Source organism: Rhamphochromis sp. 'chilingali' (genome assembly GCF_963969265.1).
Source record: "Rhamphochromis sp. 'chilingali' genome assembly, chromosome: 16".
In the NCBI taxonomy this organism is placed as follows: Eukaryota; Metazoa; Chordata; class Actinopteri; order Cichliformes; family Cichlidae; genus Rhamphochromis; species Rhamphochromis sp. 'chilingali'.
The window spans coordinates 1,158,211-1,178,074 of record NC_137943.1 but is presented as its reverse complement, the minus strand read 5'-3'; the positions used below and the strand labels follow the sequence as shown (position 1 = coordinate 1,178,074).

Below are 19,864 nucleotides of genomic sequence, written 5' to 3'. Positions count from 1 at the left end.
CTATAAGTCTGGGGGGGGCATACACCTGCAGAGCATCACCTTGCTGTGCAAGTTTAAAACAATGAGGGTGGGGCACGCAGTTGCTGAGATCCGGTGTAACTGGCCAAGATAGGCCTAAGGGACCGCTGTTGCTGGCTACTTCAGAAAGTAGGCGAGACCTTGCTCGACTGGTACATCTGCGGGGCTTTTACCTTGTCGAGGAATTACAAAAAGAGCCGATACCGGCCACTTTAAACAATAGGTTGGGTCCCGGCCTTGCTCGACTGGTACACCTGTCGGCTTTTCCTAAGGAATCCCAACAATTAAATGATTCCCGTGGTGGGCTTTTGTAATCCTGAACAAATTCAAACAATTAGCCAGCTGTTGAAAATACGGAGCAGGTCTGGGCTACAGGTTTTGGAAGTATCACTGCAGCGTTTATTTTCTAAAGAGCTGAATGTTATTTGCGACCATCTGTTGTGTTAAAAACTACTCTGAAACCATGAAACCCCTTACAGAAGAAATGCCCGTTTGATCCGTTTTTAAATAAATAAAATGCTTGCATCGCTGTGACATCCGAATCACAAAATGAGTGTGATTAAAACACGATTAGTTTGAAAAGAGCGATACTGGTTGCTTTGGGGGGAAAGGTGACATCGTGTGCAACGTGTTTTAGAAGTAGCCCAATAGCATTTATTTTCTAAAGGACTGAATGTTATTTGTGACCATTTACTGTGTTAAAAACTAGCTGGCTTTGTCTCCCTCTTAGTTCAACATTCCGAAATCCCGATTTTTAAATAAAACGATCGCATCAACCCTGGAAAGAAACCCCAGTAGATGCGTAAAAACTAGTTAAATTAAAACTAGTGGTTTGATGAAATGAAACGCTTGTGAACATGCTGACATTACCCATTCAGAAGAAATTCCCATTTGTGCCGTTTTTAAAATAAAATGCTTGCATCACTGCAAGCTGAGATATTGTCAGAATCACAAAATTAGTGTGACTAAAACACTATTACCAACACTTTTGACTAGATGTAAATAAAAAGCATCCCCTCTTTGTTAAGGTGCACTGTGAACCAAAACAGCTTCCACTCCACCCACAAAACAAAGAATTGCTTTTAAGAACACATATGTCTGCATAACTGAATGTTGAGACACACCTAAGTGATAAAAATAGTTTAATTAAAAAACCCTATGGTTTGATTAAATTAAAACCCAGTTAAAAGCACATAAACTCATATAACCCCTCTGACGCCCTGTGTGTTTCCACACATGAACTCGCGTACCCTCAACACACCTGAACGCGCATGCGCACACACACGAAACCGGTCAAACCGGTTGTCAAACCGGTTTGGTTGGCCGCCATATTGGACTAATGCCCCCTTATTACTACTGTCCTTGATAGCCAGCAAACCTCTGTGTGGAGTAATAAAGTCTCATGCTCGCTGCCCATCTCACTGCACAACGCAGCAAATAAGCAGGAGTTCACAAAGTTGACCATTTTTACTGTGGTGTCCAAAACATGTTTCAGACTGACAGTTATTCTCTTTGCAGCAAGAGCCTCTCAGTGAATGCTGGAGGCCACTTCAACAGTCAGGTGGCTGTCAGTTTACTGCAATATTTTTTACTGAACACCAGAGGGTGCTATATACACATGTATTTAACTGTATTAGTGCAAATTTAGACCTTTTGAATTCGGCGAGTCCCCCCACCACCAGCCTCTTGCGTACCACTGTGTTAGAGCTACTTCTGGGGTGAAAGCGCTCTAACATGGTTCTTAAACGTTTATGTGTGCAGAGAATGTGAGGCAGGAAGGGGTGGTTGATCCATTCAGGTTATTAGAGGGAGGAAAAGGCCATTGGTTTTAAGTGGAACTGATTTTTATTTTATTTTTTTAATATGGTCTTTGATTGTCCTTGTGCCTCAGCTGACCTCTGTTTCTCATTACTTCCTCCTATCTATGATTTTCTTATTCCTTCTTCTGCTTCATGATTCATCTTTTTCTTCTCTCTCTTTCTTATCCCATCCTAGTTTTAAATAGATCAGTGAGAAAATAATAATCATTGTCTCCATATACTCAGACATCACCAAGTTCCTGGATCAAAAATACAGTATGAAAAGCTCAATAGTGGCTGAAATAGTAAGGTCAGAGGCACTGTTATTCTAAGTTCAATTCAAGAAACAATTCTGTGTTTGGTTTTGATTTTTGTTTTACTTTTTTATACACACATCTTCCATTTTTTCTCACAGTTGAAATCCTGTAATAGAAGTGCATTGGAAGCAGCAGTATCCAATGTGTGATTGAGAAAAGTAAAAAACTGATTTTCAGTTAGGACTGAACCAGACGGCACTCATCACAAATCCATGTGTCCTGAAAGGCACCACACCGACAAGGCTCACATTTAGCTTTCAGTTTGCTACATTTTCTGTCATAATCTGGTTTTACTGCCTATGCAAATATCAAAAAAGCTGTGTTTTTGTCTTTATTCAGTTCAATCTAAATATCTGATATTATATTCACTTTATCTGATTCTTGTGTCAGTATGATAGACTACAAAATCCCACCTTGGTATTTTGTATTTACTATGAATTTTAATGCGAAATCTTGGAATCTTCTCAGATCTTATGACTCATTATGCTAAAATCTTAAATGTGCAGTCACTTAAAATGTGATCCTCTAATGAAAGCTTACTGGAACTTCTCGATCCCAGAGGGTTTGACTTATTCAAAGTGTTACATGTCTGAGAACTGCACGTCCATCTATCTAACATACACGTCCAGGAGACAATACTGAAGATGTCAGCCTGTTGTTGTTTTGCACATGAACTCCTCCCACCTCAGTAAGACTGTCACAGTCATGAACCAGAACTTGTTTGTAATCTCACACTTCATCCTTTTCCAAGATAGCAATTATCTAAATGCCTTTGCTGAAGTAATGCACATTCCAGCATGTGTGAGTCACATGTAGGTGACATAATTGTACTAATACAACCTGATATCACGGCACAGTGTGTAATAGACATGCCAGTTCAGTGTGTTCATTTCACGCGTTGCCTCTCCAAAGCGTGAAATGAACACGCCTGCAGAAATTGCAGAAATTCTGCATGCAGAAGTTGTAGTGCCGGCAGGAGGAGATAATGCATGTAAAGCCGAGAAGTTGGTAGTCAGCAACAAATCCACTTTTTTGCTCGCTCACTACCACAATGAATACAAGCTCCCCTTTCAGCCCTTTTTCCTGATGTTGCTGTCACTTGGCTTGGCTTACGGCCACACCACCCTTAGCACGCCCGAGCTCGTCTGATCGCAGAAGCTAAGCAGGGTTGGGGCTTGGTTAGTACTTAGATAGATGGGATGGGAGACCTCCTCGGAATACCAGGTGCTGTAAGCTTGGAGTGGCTGTGGCTCTGGTGGTAGAGCAGATCAGTCTCTGACTGAAGGAAGGTTGGGGGTTCAATCCTTGGCTTCCCCAGTCTGCATGCCAAGTATCTTGGCATGCTCTGTGATGTGTGTGAATACTTAGATTTAAGACTTAAGTATAGAAGGAAGTGCTTGTATGAGTGGGTGAAGGAGGCAAGTTGTATACAGTGCTTTACTCTGGGAGAGTAGAGAAGCGCTATATAAGAATCAGTCCATTTATTTGTTATCACAAGAGCCATCTTCCTCTGCTTGTGCATCACTACTATGTCTGGTTGGCCAGCCATCACTAGTTTGTCTTTCTGGATCTAGAAGTCCCACGTGTCCTGTTTGACCTCAGGACTTCAAGGCCATACTCAGCACAGATGTTCCTGTATACTGTGTTGGCTACTTGGTTATGGTGTTCCATGTCCTGCCTGCTAGCATCTTGCACCCTGCTGTTATTTGCTGGATTGTCTCAGGGGCATCTTTGTGCATCTGGCATTTTGTTGTAAGATTAGATTCCTTCGAACCTGTGTAATAAGGTGCACTAATTAATACTCATAAGTTCGAGCTATTAATCATTTGAAAAAGTAAAAAATATTTGTGTTATTTGTTTATTGAAATAGTTAACTGTCACTAAGCCCAAGGACTCTCAACCTCAACCTGGAGCTGCCTGAACAGAAGTTCAGATAATAAAAAGGATTCGATGAGATGAGATGCAACAAGACCATCAGAGCTGAAACACTGGTGCAGTGGGGGTGGCCAGCATCATTCTGCACAGCTGAGTGGTTCCAGCACGGACCTGACCAAGGAATAAACATGGAGGTGAGAGTAAGCTGGTATGAAGCTGCATTGTGACATTAATGTGGTCATTGAAAGTATCATGGATCTCAGTATTAGTAGGTCTATGGCAGCGTGGGGAGCGTGCTTATATACTAAGGAGAGTGAAGCACGAGTATGACTCAGGTATGAATATGTTTCATGGTATTTTTCCTAAGTTCCTAGCTTTTAAATAATTATATTGCTAGCACTGAGTTATGATATCATAGTTATGATAGATTTGTATTGTCTAATTCGTTTTTATTTCACAATTAGCTTTCATTGTTAGGGTTTTGTTTTTAGTTTAGTTTCATTGGGTTCCTCATTACAATTTACTTTTTGATGATTTGACATTGTTTATTTTTTTTGAGTTTCAGTGTTATTTGATTATTTTCAGGTAATTTATTCTTTTGATAAAACCTGGACGATAAAGCAGGTAAACAGGCTTCAGTCCCCAACCTTAATTTGTAAATCAACCAATTTAACCTCCTAAGACTCGAACTCTTCCACGGCATGCATTTTTAAATTTCTCTTTGATATTTGGGCTGATTGGGACCTGATGAATGTAAAAACGAAGAATTACCAGATTATTTTTTTTACCTGATTTTTGTTTCTAAGAAAAATGAGAGCCACATATGAGTATATTCGTTTAAAATTTCAATAGAACAGTAGCAGGATAATGTCCTCGTAAGTGGATATCAGGCCCTTGTTGAGCAAAATTTAGTATTTTGGTCTAAATAACCCAAAATGTGATGTCCACATATGTGGACGCCAGGTCCTAGGAGGTTAAATGAATTATACCAATTTTACCAAGAAGAGTTGTTAAATATCCAGCCAGGTAGTTGATGGCTGCCAAAAGCAGTTAGTCGAGGTGCAAGTTGCTAAGAGATATGTATCCACAAATTAGTTGGGATGGATATATCTGAGTCTGCATGTATGTGGTTCTGAGAAAATCCAAAATAAATTCAAACCAAGGTAACCAATTCCTTTAATTCTTCTTTTTTCCCCTCCGGTGGTCCTCCTTGGGCTCTCGCACTCTGGGGCCTCTGGATGTCTGGGGTCTGGATCTCCTCCATGCCTGCTTCATGCCCTGGGGGCGGGGCTATGCCTCTCTACATCCTCTAACAGACCGTTACATGGGGAAACCTTTTGAATACAAGCGCGCTGATCCACACAGGTGTGCACACAGGTGTTCACTGTCCATAGACACAAACTACACCTTTCTTGGCTGCTATTTCCAAGCACATTGTGCGCTGTCGGTCCTGCTTGCTGCACAACAACATTCAGTATTTACTGCTGTTTACACTTAGCTAGATTAATGCGATGCTGTTGTGTTTAGTATGTTGCTCTGTTTTTTGCTTGTTTTCTCTTTTTTCTCTCAACAGCTGATCCAGGAGATTTTTCTTCTTCTTTCTCTTTTTAAGTTTCCTTTCTCACTGTCCCTCTCCCCTTCTGTTTTTCTTTCCCTTCATCTTTCTTTCTCCCTTTCCTATCCCTCAGTCATGTCTGTCCCGTCTGTAACAACTGAAAATAAAATAAAATAAAAATAACAACAAAGGCGACCATGGCTCAGGGGGGTTGGGAAGCGCATCTGTAACCGGAAGGTCGCCGGTTCGATCCCCGTACTCTCTGTCCTGGTCGTTGTGTCCTTGGGCAAGACACTTCACCTACCACCTACTGGTGTTGGCCAGAGGGGCCGATGGCGCAATATGGCAGCCTGGCTTATGTCAGTCTGCCCCAGGGCAGCTGTGGCTACAACTGTAGCTGCCTCCACCAGTGTGTGAATGTGAGAGTGAATGAATAGTGGCATTGTAAAGCGCTTTGGGTGCCTTGAAAAGCGCTATATAAATGCAATCCATTATTATTAAATGGACCAATACGGCAAAGCTGTGATGATCCATTTGGCAAAGTAAATCCATTGGGTCTCCTTGTTGGTCTTCAGACAACAGATCTGATGGCTAAAGAACCAAATGGGACAGGCAAACCTCTGACTGCACTGTAGTTGTAGTTAGATTTTACAAGGTACAAGGACTGGGCTGAAAATGGGTGAAAAAGAAGCAAATGTCAGATACTTAGACTGTCTGAAGAACGGCTGCAAGAGACTATTTTAAAAACACATCAATGTACAGCTCTTTAAAAGAGCACATTCAAAGGGACTGGATTACAATTACTTTCTTGAGGTATACTGAAGTTTCTCCATTACTGCTACACTGGAAACAAAATAAAAATGACCCTAACTTTAGACCAACAGTGAAAGTTTAAGGTAAAGTAAAGCACGAGATTTATAGAAGTTGCTCTTAAGCAACTTCATGAGTTCACCAGACAATAATTATGTTGTATTCTCCACACTTTAACAGATAACTCACACACACGAGAAGCAGCTGGGCTTGACGTTTCAGTTGTTGTGTTATTCTCAACAACACACCACCTCTGTCTTACTTCAGGTTCAGATTAGTGGATGACTCTGCTTTCAGCTGTGTACTCGCCTACTTCTGCCTGGACTCCAGAGGTTACTGCAGAGTACTGGGTTATTAAAGGTTACTTAAACTGGCTTCAGTTAAGCTCTCCTAGCCTCACACTGGTAAATGTTGTGACATTATCATTTACATGAAGGAAAAATATTCATTAAGTTTCAGTCTCCAGACTTAATCAGGCAAAATTCATACAATGGCAAACATACAAGCCAGCACTCTTTCTAGTATCAGTATAAATGCAATTCAAGTATCACATTACTCACACTCTCATAACACATACATGTAGGGCCTTGGGGGTGGGCACGTTACACGGCGCCCACAGGACGGTCTGTGTATCCAACCTCACCTCTGTGGCCGGTGCCCACCTCTCAATTTTAAATGCATGTGGACATTGAGGTTCTCGGGAGGGGCCGTGCTGACACCTGCTGTTCTCTGGCAGCAGCACCATGCCCTCCTGTGTTTTAAGTGCACTTTAGAACAACATGCAGCAACACCACATATGAGCGGGCAGAGGGAGGTATGGGGTGGTCACAAACCCCCGTTCTCTGTTCGCCATTGGGGCGGAGGGCGCGGAGGAGGAGTTGGCCGTCCGGTCTGGGATGCTGGGCCTCCCTGCTACTGCGGGACCAGGGTCTGCCTGTCTCCACCCCGGGGGAAGGGTAACATCTCCTGGTTCTGGGGGCGGATTCCCCCTCTGGGGGCGAGGGTACCTGGACCTGGGGTATAGAGGATGTTTGGGCAGTGTGAGTGTGTGTACAGTGTCTGTTTGTGTGTGTCTCCATGTTGGGTGAGTGTTTGTATATGTGTGCAGGTTGGGAATGCACGTTCGTGTCTGCGTGCGCCTGTTCGTCTGTGTCTATATGTCAGGTCGGGTCTTAGACTCCACCTCTCTGGGAACATCTCAGCCCCCCCAGGTGTGGAGGCCTATCTCCACCCACCACACTCCCTGCTGTTGGCTGATGCCCTCAGACGTCGGTGGGTTGGTGGTTGTCAGTGTACAGGGCTGGGCGCTCAGGTATGTACCGACTCACTCCTGGTGGCTGCTTAGCAGGGCCTGGCATCTTTGGCTCGGTCGGGGCCCTTCTGGGTGGTGGGGGTCGGGGGCCCAGGCCTTGGGGCCTGGGACTCCGTCCACTCTTTCACAGCTGGCTGCCGGCAGAGCCCCCTCTGGCTTCTGCTCCGTGGCTGATGGGTGACCCCTCGTCTTCCCAGGAGGGTGGCACAGATGCCCCTCCGGTGGTCCTCCTTGGGCTCTCATATTCTGGGGCATCTGGATGTCTGGGGCCTGGATCTCCTCCATGCCTGCTTCATGCCCTGGGGGGCGGGGCTATGGCTCTCTACACCCTCTAACTGACCATTACATGGGGAACCCTTTTGAATACAAGCGCGCTGGTCCGGGTGTACACACGGGTGTTCACAGGCACAGACTACACCTTTCTTGGCTGCTACCTCAAAGCACACTGTGCGCTGTTGGTCCTGCGTGCTGCACAATAATATTCAATATTTAGTATTTACTGTTATTTACACTTAGTTAGATTAATGTGATGGTGTTGTGTTTATTATGTTGCTCTTTTATGCTTGTTTACTCTTTTTTTTCCTTCTCTCAACAGGTGATCCAGGAGATTTTTTTCTTCTTTTTTAGAAGCTCCCTCTCTCACTGTCCCTCTGTTTTTCTTTCCCTCTCTTTCTTTCTTTTCTTTCTCCCTTTCCTATCCCCCAGTCATGTCTGTCCCATCTGTAATAACTGAAAATAAAATAAAATAAAAATATAATAATAACAAAGTTCAACCAAACGGACCAATACAGCAAGGCAGTGATGATCCACTTGGTAAGGTAAATCCATTGGGCATCTTTCAGACAATAATTCTGATGGTTAAAGAAACAAACGGGACAGGCAAAAAAAAACCCCAACAACACACCACCTCTGTCTTACTTCAGATTCAGATTAGTGGATGACTCTGCTTTCAGCTGTGTACTCGCCTACTTCTGCCTGGACTCCAGAGGTTACTGCAGAGTACTGGGTTATTAAAGGTTACTTAAACTGGCTTCAGTTAAGCTCTCCTAGCCTCACACTGGTAAATGTTGTGACATTATCATTTACATGAAGGAAAAATATTCATACTCATATATAAATACTTCTCACCTCACCAACACGATTGTGCACTATGTGCTCATTATACCACGCATGATTATTGATGTTATTTTGGGAAAATCCACAAACCTCATCTTTAGCACCAAAACATATGAGAAGATTTAAAAAAGTACACCAGTGAGGTCAGGAAAGCCTCACGATGTAGTTTTGTATTTCACATACAAACACTTGTCAGTGTGTTGATGCCATGAAACAGTTGTGGTCCCTGAGCAACATGACAGTGAAAGGAATTTCACCTCATGGCACTATGATCACTAATGCTTAATGTTAGTCTTCATCACAGCACAAATACACAGTAAAGTGGTGTGTGGCTGACTTCAAACTCAACACTTTATAACATCCCATTATCTCCATTGTTTCCTCCTTTCATTTTGTGATGCTTTTTGACTGTTTTGTATTTAACAACTGCAAAGTCTGATTTTCACCCATATACATAAATATTTACTGATATATGGTTTGTGTCAACATCTTGTGTCTGTGGGAAAGCTGTTAAATAACCCTGTTTATATAATTTATTGGAAGAAAAAGTCTTTCTTTTTTATTTGTATTGACTTTAACTAGAAGGTACATCAAAACAAACACACACAGATGAGTGCAATGTTCATCACAACACAAATACACAGTAAAGTTCTGGATACATCGAATTAGTGGGAGCAAATGCTTGTTTAATGGTGTCGTTTCACATTTTAAATGAATCTGTTCTGGAATGCACCTCCTTCGCCTCCACAGCTCATTATAAGAAAAAGTATCAAGACAAGAGAGAAGAACTGAGCTTGTTATACTTTTTGTAACTGGTCCAAAAACTCAACAATGCAAAATTACACAATGCACACAATGGAAAATGATTCCACAATTTTGCATTGTAGCTGGATAAAAACAGGATATACACTGGTCAGACTGGCTGGCTTATTATTGGTGGCTCAAACACAGCACACTCTAAAAGAACAACACATTATAGAAACATAGAGGCTCACTAGCTTAGCCAATGTACAATGCTTTTCTGTTTTAGCGCCTCACAATAGGCAATCTATTTGAGTTACAATCTGCATTCAAGACAGAAAAGCAGCTGCTGGACAACCAACCCAACGTAGCAGTGGCTGAGAGGGAACAGAAGACAGCAGATAGATGTGGCAATACCAGTGGATCAGAAAGTAACACTAAACAACAGAACAGTAGCATGGGCTGAAGGAACCAGATCAGCTGTGAAAGGTAAAGTCCAAAGTGGTCCCCCAGGAGGACTAGGTGCTGTGACCACAAACCACAGAAGTCTCCACCCTAGTGGAAATACACTATAAAGTGAAAATTTACAAGAATATAAAAGAGTGGGTCTCACAGGAACTCTGAGATTTTCAGTGCAGTATCATGATAAGATGCCACCTGTCCCACAAATGTGGAAGTGATTAGGACCAAAGCAACTTAGCCACAAAGTGGTAGGCCATGTAAAATCACAGAGCGGGATCAACGGATACGTCACCAACTTCCTGCAGAGTCATTGGACTGCAGATTGGTCTGTAGTCGTGCTCTGTAACCCAGTGACTTTCATTCACGTTTCCCTTCATTCATCTGTCCAGTACACAGAAATGAGTTGTCATGGCCAGGTAGCCCCATCTAAACCTTAGATCACTGCAAAGTGTTGGATTCAGTTATTTAAAGCGTGCTGTCACTGGACTCTAGAGCAATGGAGACGTAATCTCTGCAGGGATAATTCACACGTCTCCAACTTAAAAACCTTAACATAGTGTTTAAAACTGTAAAACCTTTCAAGCCTTTCCAGGGATCAATCACTGACTTTTTGATATGACTCCATGTATACTGTGCATTTCTACTGTGAAAGTTTCTGTAAGGGTGCTTAAACTATTTCTGAAGGAAGGAAGGAAACATGTGGTCCTGGATTATTTCTGTCCAAAGAGGGATTTTCAGTGCAATTAAAGTCAGTTCCGACAAACAGAGATCCCTCACCTCTACGTCTCTGTGTCACTTCACTTAAGACAGTTTTTAAAAAGCCCGTCTCCAGCCTAAGATTGACACGGTCCTGGGTCTGTGACCAAGTGTTTTGTGTTGTTTATTATTAATAGTCTTTTTTGTCTTAATTTGAATCTCTAGTTTTTTTGTTTCAGTGTTATTTGGAGTTCTTAGTCTTTTGGTTTCTGTCTCTGTCTCCCCTGTCAGCTGTTTCCTGTCAAGCCCGCTTCTCTGTTTTATGTTTCCTGTTTAACTTTGGTTCCTCTGTTGATGTTTCCATGTCTTAGTGTAGCCGGTCTGGCCTTAAACTCTTATTGCCGTTAGTTCTCTGCGTTGTGTTGTGCGAATGACCAGAGGAGTCAGCTCTCACTTTGCCAGCCGGGTGGATTTATTCTCCCAGAACTGTTTAAAATAAAAACAAAACAGTACAGCAACTTCACTTTACTGGACTTCTACAGGAAGTGACTTCGTGGGAAGTCAAAGGTCACACAAACAAAATAAAAGCTCCCAAAATATAAATACAGAAAATAAACATATATAAATAAACACATATACATAACCAATACTGACAAAGCGAGATAACACTGCAGGATGGATCTTTGGTGAAATATAAATTCTTTTTTAATACACCCGTTACATCCACCCCTCCTAGATTTCACCAAAATCCAGAACAGTCAGGTGAACAATCTAATTGGAACACAGGGACAAATCTACAGAATTTATGGCTCCTGGGCACGGGTTTAAACCTCCGAGCTATAAGCTCTAGTATCAGCTGTATAAGCCACCTACCAGATAGGTTCAGAAAGAGCATGAGGGTGATCAGGCCTCAGCCTTTCTTAGATCAGTGTGATGCCATTTACACCACACACATTCCCAGCCATCCACACACATCAATACCTTAAAAACACACAGAAACTTGGATCAATATGGAAAAAGGAACAGACTTTGAACTGGAGGGTTATGAATTCACATTTATAACTAGGCGAAACAAAGGAGGAGGAGGAGTGGCCTTGTATGTGGACAAATCCTTGAAATTTAATGTGGTGGAAAAGATGACGATGGTGATTGATAATGTACTAGAATGTATTACAGTTGAAATTTGTAAAGAAAAAAGTAAAAATGTAATCATTAGCTGTATATACAGAGCTCCAGGTAGTAGTATTGAGACATTTAAAGACTGGATAGAAGAAACATTTATTGAAATAGCTCGCAAAAAAGTTTTCATTTGTTGAGACTTCAATATTGATTTGCTAAACCCAAATAAACATAAAACCACTGAGGAATTTATAAACACAATGCACTGTATGAACCTATTCCCTAAAATTACTAGACCTACCAGGATTACATCACATTGTGCAACTCTCATAGACAACATTTTTACAAATGACATTGAAAATAAGACTGTAAGTGGACTCCTGATTAACGACATAAGTGACCATCTTCCAATTTTTACAATCTATGATAGGAATTACAAGATCAATAAAATGGACAGTAAAAAAGAGTACAGACGAGTAAGAACAGAAGAAAGAATGAATGCATTTAAAAAAGATTTATTGAAGGAAAACTGGGGTGAAGTATATCAGGAACAGGACGTTAATAGTGCTTATAATAAATTCCTTAGAATATTTACATTACTGTACAATACCAACTGTCCAATAAAGCAATATAGTAGGAAACAGAAATATATGGACTGTCCATGGATAACAAAAGGTCTGCAAAATGCATGTATAAAGAAAAATGCTCTATACAGAGAGTTCTTAAGAACGAGAACTAAAGATGCTGAAATCAGATACAAAAGATATAAAAATAGGTTAACTAATATACTTAGATTTAGTAAAAAGGAATACTATAAGAAGCAATTAGATATAAATAGAAATAATAATAAAAGATTATGGGAAATCCTGAACAGTGTTATAAAATGTGGGACTGGACAAAAGAACTATCCCAAGTATTTCATTTGTAATGATCATGAAGAATACAATATGGATGTTGTGGCAAATAGTCTCAATGAATTCTTTGTAACTGCTGGACCAAATTTAGCAAGAACAATCACTCATCCTGGGAAAGCACAGGAAAAACCCGATACACTGATTGACAGAAATCCATATTCTATGTTTCTCACAGCCGTTGATGAAAATGAAGTTCTTGAAATTGTCAAAAAATGTAAAAATCACAAATCTTTGGATTGTAATGATATTGATATGATAGTGGTTAAAAGAGTCATTGAGGCTGTTATAAAACCATTTACATACATCTGTAATTTATCATTTCAAACTGGTCGATTTCCAGACAGAATGAAAATAGCAAAAGTTATACCTCTATACAAATCTGGGAACAAACACCATTTCACAAACTACAGGCCTGTCTCTTTACTACCTCAATTCTCAAAAGTTCTTGAAAAACTGTTTAAAAACAGACTGGAAAAATTTATAGATAAACATAAACTACTCACTGAGAGTCAGTACGGATTCAGATCAAGCAGATCAACATCATCGGCACTATTAGATTCAATAGAATACATCACAAATTCCATAGACAAAAAGCAATATGTGGCTGGGTTATTCATAGACTTGACAAAGGCATTTGACACTATAGATCATGATATATTAATAAGAAAACTGGAACGTTATGGTGTCAGAGGGGTAGTTTTAGATTGGGTCCGGAGTTATTTAAGTGACAGAAAGCAGTTTGTGAAAATAAATGGTGGTTGCTCCTTATGTATGGACATTGCTTGTGGTGTACCCCAAGGGTCAGTTTTGGGTCCAAAATTCTTCAACTTGTACATTAACGACATCTGTAAAGTGTCCAAAGTATTAAAAATGGTTCTCTTTGCTGACGATACAAACATTTTTTCCTCTGGTGATGATCTGCAGAATTTATTGGAGGATATGACTAATGAAATAAGTAAAGTGAAGTTCTGGCTTGATAAAAACAAATTATCATTAAATTTGAATAAATCAAAACTGATGTTATTTGGAAATAGTAGTTTAAATACAAATGCAAAGATTCAAATAAATGGTGTTGATATTGAAAGAGTCAGTGAAAATAAATTTCTGGGGGTAATAATAGATGAAAAACTTAACTGGAGAGCTCACGTAAGATATATTCATTCCAAAGTATCACGAAGCATTGCAGTACTAAACAAGGCAAAACAGGTATTCGACAGAACCAACACGTTCTCACTCCCAACTCGTCAAACGTGTGACGCATGGTCAGGCTCCCTCTGCTGCACTTATGGACGCGCAGGGTACCCCCCTCGCGTCGGGAATTGACGTGAAGGGTCCTCCGATTGAAGAGATTGCCGCGGAAGAGCCTGTTGTCCGTATATTTATATATTTCCGAAATCACTTTGTAGTGACGTATACTGAACACAATAAATTATATAATGTAAACAACTACCTGAAAAACAGGTAGAACGATACTTTTGTATGGTTTATTGCATTTATGGAGGGAGTGATGTATGCTGGGTAATGGCACAGCTAGCGACTGGGTGACTTTATTCACCCGCTTCGGCTGTTATCAGTCCATACAATGGGCGTTATTAGCACAAATCAGTCCCATAGATATGGGCCATCTCCTGCTAGATTGTTCAGAAGGTTGTTCTCATCCATCCAGATGGAGGATCACTAACAGGAGCGTGGAAGACTCCAGAATCCACTCTGGCTGGAATCCGGTGGATACAGCAGTGTTTACAGGTAAGACCATTTAAACGGACAGCATTTATAGAATGACCATTAAACGTCAGCGAGTGTCAGTAATGTTAATGTGGTTATGTTAGTAATACACCGAGTGCTAATATAACAGCTTTAAGATGCATTTGTAGATATTATTACGTGTTTTACCGTCTTTATGGTGCTAGCTTAAAGTTACGGTGTAAACGTTAGCTTATATTGGAGTAAAGCTGTTACTGTTTAAACGATGTTAGCACAGAAATATTAGCTTCTGTCATGACTGATGAAGTTACTAGTTAATAAAGTTTTCAGTAAAGTGTTTAATCGCAGCCACAGACTGACAGCAAATATCTCGATTAGCTTCAGTGCATCTGTAATAAATATGTGCAAGTTTCAGTGCTTCGTTTAAACTGTATGATACTTATACTGACCCAGGGTCAGTGTAAAATACAATCCTAGCTGTGTGAACAAAGCCTGGCTCCTTTAATCCTGCATGACAAACCTCAGGATGCAGGTTATTATTACTCTTTCCTGCTGGCACACCTGTCACACCTGAGAGTCAGCTAGAAACTTACAGTGACGTGGACATCATGCAAAGACTGCCAGACTCTGTAATACTGCAAATGATCAGTGACTCAGGTTATCACTAAACTTTAAACGGCACCTCTGTGTGCTGAACATCTAGGATTGAGTCAGGCTGCATCAGCTGAAGCTGTTATTTGTATATATCAGTATTTTTTATTCAGGTGTGGGGAAAATACGTAAGACTGCAGTGAAGCGATGCACCAGATTAATCCCTGGCCAAAGGTGTCGTACTCAAATCAGACTACTGATCCAGCCACATCAGCCTTTTGTGAGGTCTGTTTAAAGTTGACTAAAAGTGAACTGCAGGTTCCTGAGAGGTGGACTGTGAGCACAGAAACACATGTTCATACATACAGCTGCAGCAAACTTACATTAATTTTAAATAGATTTGTTACTCTGATGTCTGTCTCTGTGTTAGTCCTCTGACAGACTGGTGACCTGTCCAGGTGTGCTCTACCTATGACTACTGGGACAGGCTCTAGCCTCTGTAATAGAAATGTTCTGTTATTCTCATTTAAAGTATTTAAGTGCTTATGCATATGCTTAGTTGTGACACTGTTATAGACTGTTCAGTGAAAGTTTCTAAAACTAGATGAACTTACTTCAGCGTCAGCAGTTTGAGAAAACAACTCCCTTTACAGGTGCTGATAAGGCCAAGGGCACCAAACAGCTTAACCATTGATCCGTTAGGTTTCATAGCGAGACACGTGAAGTGTGGTGTGATCAGTTTAACTTCCTCCCTCCTCCTTGGAATGCATAAAGGAGCAGGAGCACGACCTCTGTGGCAGCGCTGACATGACTGAACTGTGATGTTTGATGTGTGTTGGCGCAGTAATAAATAGCTTGATCACAGCTCTTTCTGTGTTGCAGACTTTATTAAAAAAATTCCACGACACCCCCCCCCCCCCCCCCCCCCCCCTCCCACTGTGAACATGAATTGAATATTCAGAAGACATTTGTTTAAATAGTTCTACAAATCTGAGCTGTTGGTGTGTCCTTGGATTGTGTGGTAATAATATTAGAGCCTGCAATCTTTCTTACTGAATCTCTACTATGAGTCATGTTACCTGAGATTAATTCTATGTTTACCTGTCAGCCTGGACGAATGTGCTGTGTGAAGGAAATTAAATTAAATCAGGTCTGAACTGCGCACATTTAAGGAACCTGTTCATATTTAATTGAAATATGAACCAGTGATTTTTTGATTGCTGATTCCAAGAGAGTCTTTGTGGAAATCCTGTTTGGCTTTTTGTTATTTTAATTCTCTTCTCTGTTTTCCAGAACAGTTCTCCACAGTCGCTGTCCACATGGGTCAGTGGGACCAAGAAGCACTCTGCTAATGTGGGACTCTGACCAGCAACATCCAGCAGGACCCAGACAGCGTTTTCTATCTCCCAGCTGGAGTTTTTGTTTGTCTGTGACTGGAGAGTCAGATTTTTGTTGAGCTTCACACTTGCAGAGGTAAGTCAGTTTGCAGAGATCCCTCCCACCCTGGCTTTTATGTGCTAGATTTCTTATCTGAAACAGTAATATTTCAGTGACTGCTGCTTATACCACAGGTTAATACACTCTACTGATCCCTGATGGGAGAATCATCACCTCTGCCAACAAAGAAGCCTGGTGGATGTTTGTTTACAGTCTGATGATGGGACATCATGCTCTGCATCTTCAAAGTTTGCCTCCTCATTACTATTCATACCCAGTAATGTGAAGTATGCTCATATCTACTATAACTGAACCAACCTGGTGCTCCTTCATTTATGGAGGCTGTTGAGTCTGAATGTTGGATGTTGTGTATCTCGTGTTCTCTGGGCTTTGTTGTCCTCAGTCTTTTTGCAGGATCAGAAAACAAAACCAGGAGGCGCGTAAATGTTTCTTCTCCATGATGTTTCTTCAAATGTTTCTTCTGGATGATGATAAGACTGTGACACAGGATGCCACCTTTGGTCTTGTGATGAAGCAAAGCTCAGGAAGAAGTGTGATTAAATGGTACCCACATGTGTGCTGCTGAGAAGGATGTACAGGGGCACCTGCAGCCAAATCCAAGCCTCAGGTTAGTTGTAGTTGCAGAACGCTACAGGACTGAGACAGCTGAGGCATCAAATGTTTGATTAAACGGATGAAAAAGAGAAGTTTCTTCCCTATAATTATCACTTCTTAAAATCTGTAGCAACTTCAAGTCTGTCAGCGTGCTGAGCATGCTCAGAATGTGACAATATATTTTTGTTCAATATTGAATTTCTTTCAGTTGCAATTGTTAAATGAAAAAAAAATAAAAATATATTCTTATAATTTAGCAAACTAATTTATCAAAAAAATATACATATATCTGTATTAGTTTTAATAAATTAATTTGACAGCTGTATTGAAAATACCATATTGTATTCATACAGAATCAGTTTGGTATCATTGTTTGTCTGCTCACTGATTGTTGAAGCTAAGAGCTACTTTGATCTGTTTAGATCTAAAGTATCCAAAGTTGAGCTCTGATGGTTCTTCACCCCTGTGTGTGTGATATGTGATTCCTACATGCTGGCAGAGCGGCAGTTTGTGCTCACAGATGGTGACGGTGTGGAGAGACGGTGGTGTTTCCTCAGAAGAACCAGCAGAGTCACAAAGGACACCAGTCCATCTCACCACCTTGACTTGCTGACTGATGTTCGTCTGCACTGCACAGAGGAAATCAACTGACCAAGGTTTGTCCAGTGACGTGTTATGAAATGTATATTTGTTTTATGCTTACAGTTATGATTTTCTTGACAGAGGCTCTGCAGAGGTTAGACAAAGCAGAGAAAACATGTGCTTTACATTTTACTGTGATTTATTGAGATATTTGTTGCCTGATGTTCAGCAGAAATAGAATCAAAGGGAGATGTTTTTGCTGTTTTTGTAATGATGTAAGTAAATCTTCAATATTATTTATTTGCTTGGTTATATTAGGAGTGTTTCTGAGTGAGGGGGGGAGGAGTCATCATCCAGGTAAAGTGACGTGGATCAGTGGATACACGTGTCTCCCCTTTGAAGGAGACGATCCAAGTCATCCTTAAATGTTAGTGCTTTCAAATACACAAACATTTTTAAAGGACAAAAATGAACATCCAACTTTGACTGTAACACAAAATAAATCTTTGCATGTGTGTTTTCAAACTCTCAGATGGGCAGCATATCAGTCTTGGACTGTGTAACCTGCAGCACTGAATGACCACCACACATGAGCATGTTCCTGCAACATTCAGCATCTGATCCTTCATCTGTGTGCTTCTGCTTTTGGTAAGTAGAGTTACCCAACTCCAGTAACTCTAAACACATGCCATCCATTTCTAACGGCCTGGTTACTTCCTGTCAGTTACTTTAGAAACCATGTGGTCACCTGACCTAACACTGTTTCTTCTTCTTCCCCTTAATGTTCAAGTGTCACATGTCAAACAGCTGGAGAGGAAACTACACCAGTGTACTGAGATGTTTCACCAACACGTGCCAGATGCTGTTCCTTCATGGTGACATCACCAGAGACAGCCCCGCCCACCTCAGGACCTCGCCATTGATCATGATGATTATAATGATGACAGCGAGCGGAACTAAGACTGTAAAAATCCACAACCAGAATGTTTCTTTCTAATTATGAATGAATACTGAGAGCCTCTTTCTGTGTTTTGTCTGTTTTGGGGTTGTTGTTTTTTTACCTCATTTGTTACTAACAAAGTTCACAAACTCACACAGTTTACATTCTGTATGTTTCCATCTTTACCTGCCACACTCTAACTGCATTTAAGAAAATAATCCTTAGAAATCGTCGTTTTTCTCTGTTGTAATTGATGATAATTCAGTGAATATACTGCGCTGCTTCCTTTTATTGCGTCACACATTGCTTTAAGTTTTTCAGTGTCCAGTTATTTTTTACTGCTGTTTGAATTCTCTGTATGTTTGACCCTGTAGACTGTTTGATGGACTGCTTGTCTTCCTGTTTGTAACCGCCGCCTGTTTTTTAATAAAGATTTGGATTTCTGACTTCAACACAGCCTCTGCGTGTCCTCCCTTTGTGTCCTCTTCCTCTGTGAATGTGTTGCATGTGTCACAGATTCATTTTATTAACAGCTTTCCCACAGTGAGTTGCATCAGCATTCATTCACAGCACATTGCAGAAGGATTCAGATTAAAACAGTGATCTTACAGTCAGAATGATCCTGACAGAGTGCCACTGTAAATGATCTTTCATCAGGTAAATTTTAAAGTTCAGGGGCAGGAGTTATGAAGAATCATGCTGGCATTAGGACTAATAATATGTACTTACAAAGTCAAAGTTTTTTAATTATGCTAGAATATTGGAAGACAATCAACTTTTAGTGTTTTCCGCATATTAATTATTCTGAAATAGAGACGTGACCCTCACTGTACAGAAGCACTAAACAACTGACAATCTAACAGACATCATTGGCCTGAGCTGTCATGCACAGTGAGTCTGATCCTTTGCTGTGAGAGTCTGACAAGCATGTTTCTGGTCAGTTTGGAAGAAATAATATCACAATGTTGATCTTTTTTTCAATATTCCTTCTCTTTTACAACATAAACTGTGATCAAAGGTACTTATGTTCACAGCATGTAATAATACTGACAGTCCAGGGCATTGTGGTCTGTTGAGCTAGGGTTAGGGTTAGGGTTAGCAATTCAGACATATGTAATCAATATTAAACGTCTCTGACGTGGGCCACTGTCCGCAGTGTTGGGAAATCCATACCAGGCTGGAACGAGTCAAGGTAGGTGAGCATCCACGAGAAGACACAGCAGATGCATCCTACTAATACTGACAGGACCAGGAGACTCCA

The 19,864-nt window shown here is 40.8% G+C and overlaps 1 long non-coding RNA gene across 5 annotated transcripts; it reads left to right on the top strand.

Annotated features, from left to right (window-relative positions):
• The first annotated feature begins 13,986 nt into the window (after positions 1–13,986).
• On the top strand, positions 13,987–19,042 carry LOC308383615. 5 transcript variants are annotated; one of them, XR_013969178.1, is made up of 8 exons: positions 13,987–14,480; positions 16,323–16,502; positions 16,601–16,753; positions 16,870–17,094; positions 17,581–17,737; positions 17,982–18,090; positions 18,196–18,311; positions 18,454–19,042. It is a non-coding gene; the product is annotated as an uncharacterized lncRNA (long non-coding RNA). The 5 variants fall into 5 exon arrangements; XR_013969181.1 differs by having other exon boundaries at positions 14,030–14,103; positions 14,401–14,480; positions 16,601–17,094; XR_013969179.1 differs by having other exon boundaries at positions 16,601–17,094; positions 17,602–17,737.
• The last annotated feature ends 822 nt before the right edge of the window (positions 19,043–19,864 follow it).